This window comes from Talpa europaea (assembly GCF_964194135.1).
Source record: "Talpa europaea genome assembly, chromosome: 8".
NCBI classification, from domain to species: domain Eukaryota; kingdom Metazoa; phylum Chordata; class Mammalia; order Eulipotyphla; family Talpidae; genus Talpa; species Talpa europaea.
Window position 1 is genome coordinate 61,264,262 of NC_140075.1, and position 3,897 is coordinate 61,268,158.

A 3,897-nucleotide genomic window follows, 5' to 3' on the forward strand; every position below is an offset into this window, starting at 1 on the left:
CCAGGACACACAATCTAATCATTGCACTCTAATTGTTGAGGAATCATACTGAGCACCCGGGCCCTCCTCAGGGTCGAATAAATAACACTCAGTGTTAAAATTGCAAGAGATAGCATGTTATTGCTGTTATAATTTCATAAACACATAAACAGTTGAATAGCTTTTGAAAGTCAGAAGGACTGATCTTAATCATTTGATTTTGATTTGAAGCAGCTTCATTTATTATAAAACTTAAACTTAGGCAGATCCCTACAATCCAGGAGGGAAGAAGAAAAACACACAGTAGGTGTTTGAAATAGGATAATATTTGCTGAGAAAACAGGGTTCTTTGAATTTTTTTAAAAATTCATTAGATTATGGATAGTGAGAAATGATTGCAAGGTAAGTGAATGACCATCAAATAGATACAAGGAGGTGCCAACTACAAAATACATTTCATTTCTAAAGGAGTCCCAAAATTATTCTTTTAATATTCCACAGAAAATTACCAACGTTTGTCAATGATTCTAATACTTATTAACCTTCAGTTCAAACTGTAATACTTACTGCTTTTTCATATACAGCTTCACTCAAATTCCGGGGAAGAGAAGTAGACAAAGTCCAAGTTTTCTCATCTGTGCATAATCGGGTGGGCAATGCAACATGAGAAACCCTATTTCCTGTGTGGGGAGCAGCATCACCCCCAGGAACTTCATAAACGCCCTTCCAGGGTTTCAGAGACACTGAGCTCCCTGCTGGAGGCACAATTGCACACACATGTCAGGGCACACACGCCCCATGGCGCCCTCCAGCCTGCTGTGGGCCCTGGTGGCCTTCACCTGCTCTGGTAGGCCGAGGGGTGGGAAGATGGAAGGAGAGGACCGCGCACAGGGTGCTTGCATGGATGAGGACAAGGGAGGACTGGAAAAGCCAGCATGTGATGATTTCAATGTGGTTAATTACTAACAATTAAGAATTAATTCAGTCTTACAATAATTAACTGCATCATCTCTGCTTTTTGATTTCCCCCCACAGGATCCAGTGTGGCCCAGAAAGTTATTCAAGACCAGCCAGCTATAACTACTCGAGAGCGTTCAGCAGTCACCCTGAAGTGCCGGTATGAAACAAGTTGGAGTGCATACTCCCTTTCCTGGTACAAGCAGCCTCCTGATGGAAAGATGACTTACATCATTGAGCAGTATTCTTCCGACAAGAATGCAAAAAAGGGTCGCTATACTATAACCTTCCAGAAAGCAGACAAAACCATCTTTCTCAACATTGTGTCCTTACAACTGGCTGATTCGGGCATGTATTTTTGTGCTCTCCGGGAAGGCACTGTGTTTGAAGTGATAGTAAAAGTTGAACAAAAACCCATGCTCTATAAGCCCTGCTCAGCAGCCAAGCTGAAATCACACCTGCACATCCCAGGGAGGCAGGGGAAGTGACTGTGGCTGCCTCTTTCATGGTCGAGCTCAGGGGATTGAATTCTAACTAAAACCTCCGGCCGTGTCATATGGAAACAGGTGTCCAGGGTAACTTTCTTTTAACACAATCTCAGTCATGAATTTTTGACTTGAAATTAGTCTTACAGGGCCTCCCCTGGTGCGCAGCGGTTGTGCGCTGGGCTGCGAAGCTTCCCTCAGCCTCTGCAGTACCGGTCCGATCCCGATCCCCGCCCGGCCGTTGGCGAGGGTCCCACATGGCACGCAGACCTCTCCTGCCGCCAGCTGCTCCCCTCAGCAGTGTATTTTGTCGGTCTACCTGTTCTGTTCCCCACTCTTGCTCTGGTGAATCCTCTCACCCTCCTGCACTTCTGACTGTACCCAGTGCTTGTATAAATAAATAAATCTTAGAAAAAAATTAGTCTTACAGAGAGTACATATAGTTTCCTAATGTTGAAAAACTTGCACCACATTGATTTCAAGTAACAGCTGCACTGAAATATCCTCACATTACAAGGTGGGTCTAGTCATCTGGAACCGTCATGAAAATCATTTCTTGCACCCTTTGCTCTTATGTTTTCCTCTTAGCACTTGGGGCGATGTTTTCCCTTTACGGTAAATATAAGAAGAGCTGCACTCATGCCATATAGTGCTTGTGTGCTCCTGACACCAATGTGGCTGAATGTTTGAATTAAGAGGCCCCATGAGCTCTTCTTAGAACTTCCAATAAATTAAGCAGTGCTATGTCAACAGTGACTATGATTTTACTGATGTTGCCATTCAGTCTGCAATACAGTAGTCAGAGGATGGATTTTCATTTCATTTGTTTGGCTGATGCTGCTATTCCATGACTTGGTGGCTGAGTAGGAGGAAATGCGTGGTGACTTGTTTGTCTCTTATGTGGAAGGCAAGGACCAAAGGACACATTTCACCATAGAATCAGCTTGGAAGCAAGAGAAGAACCAAAATATGCATGAATATTTCCCATCCCACTCATAAATTTGTTGCATATATGCTCTAGATCTTATCACAGATTAATTCACTAAACTTGAAAATTTTAAATAAACAATCTCCTCCATATATCCTGTCATAGGAACTATATGCCTGTGCTTTACCAGATATAATCTATTATTATAATCACAAAGAAAGACCAGATCTCCCAAAGGGTGTCCTGACTCATTCAAACATGGCCCAGAGAAACCACACTCACAGGCAGCACTGTGTGAGCTGCAGATCTTGCAGTTGTGCTGTCAGGCACAGGGCAGGGTCATCAGCACAGGAGGGGAATGCTGCCTTCATTTCCCCGCAATGCTGCTCTGAGCAATGATGGTCTCCTCAGCTCAGTTACAAAAATTGCAAGCAGTCATCAGTTGCTTGTTGCACTCAGAGGTGAAGTGGGCCAGAGTAGATATCTCAACTAATTAGAACTTTCTCCCTGAACCACCCAGATGTGACTTGTTTTGACCTGTAGCAGAGAATCTTCATATTTCAGAGACTCCGTCTTTTATTCCCAGTTGTCTAACTTACCTTTGATCCTTTTATATTAATTCATGCACTGAAACCATAAAATCAATGGGAAATGACAGCTGCTTAGCAGGGGATCTTGCAACAGGAGCAGCACTTCAGATAACAACTTCTGTGGGTTCACATGTACTAAGTGGTGCACATTACAGATAGCACATTGTAGGAGTGGATTAGACAGCACTGTGCCATGTGAGGATTAGCAAACTTATCTTGTTTTGATATAACAAAGTGACAAAAAAAAATTTAGCCATGGAATTTAATGAGGGAGATGAGTACTCTGGCCCAAGGGGATAAAAAAAATATGACACTCGAGTCATTTTAGGACACATGATCTGCTCAGTGACTCTATTTGTACAGCAAAAGACCCTGACTTTCCTCAGAGTATAATGAATAAAACTCAGTGTTAGATTCAAAAGATAATATGTTGTTCCTTTTATTTTCATCAACACACAAAACTGAATAGCTTTTTTAAGTCAAAAGGACTGATTTTTCATCATTTGATTTTCATTTGAAGCAGCTTTGTTTATTGTAAAACTTCAATGAGCTCTATAACTCAGTGGGAAGAAGAAAGAGATGCACTAATTGTTTTGAATAAGCTAGTCTTCACTGAGAAAGTCTCAGATCTGTGGATTTTTTTTTAAAATCATTAGCTTCTGGATAGAGAGAAATGAATGCAAGGTAAATGAATGACCATTAAATACTTGCAAGTAGGGGAAAATCCATAATACATTTTCTTTTCTTTTTTTTTACTTTTTTTAACTTTTTTTTTACAATCTATTTTCAATGAGTTCACCCAAGTTATTGCACTCAGAATTATCAATGTTTCAATATTCATTCTCCCACAGCTCAAATCTGTAATATGAATTCCTTTTCCATGCCTCTTTTTATGTACTACCTCTAGGTTATTAGGGAGGGACTAGTAAACAATAAAAAGGTTTGTGTGATCCAGACT

General features: G+C 41.2%; 1 gene segment (V, D, J or C); it reads left to right on the top strand.

Annotated features, from left to right (window-relative positions):
* The first annotated feature begins 777 nt into the window (after positions 1-777).
* On the top strand, positions 778-1,424 carry LOC311175349 (T cell receptor delta variable 1-like). The segment is given in 2 exons: positions 778-826; positions 1,015-1,424.
* Positions 1,425-3,897: the final 2,473 nt, after the last annotated feature.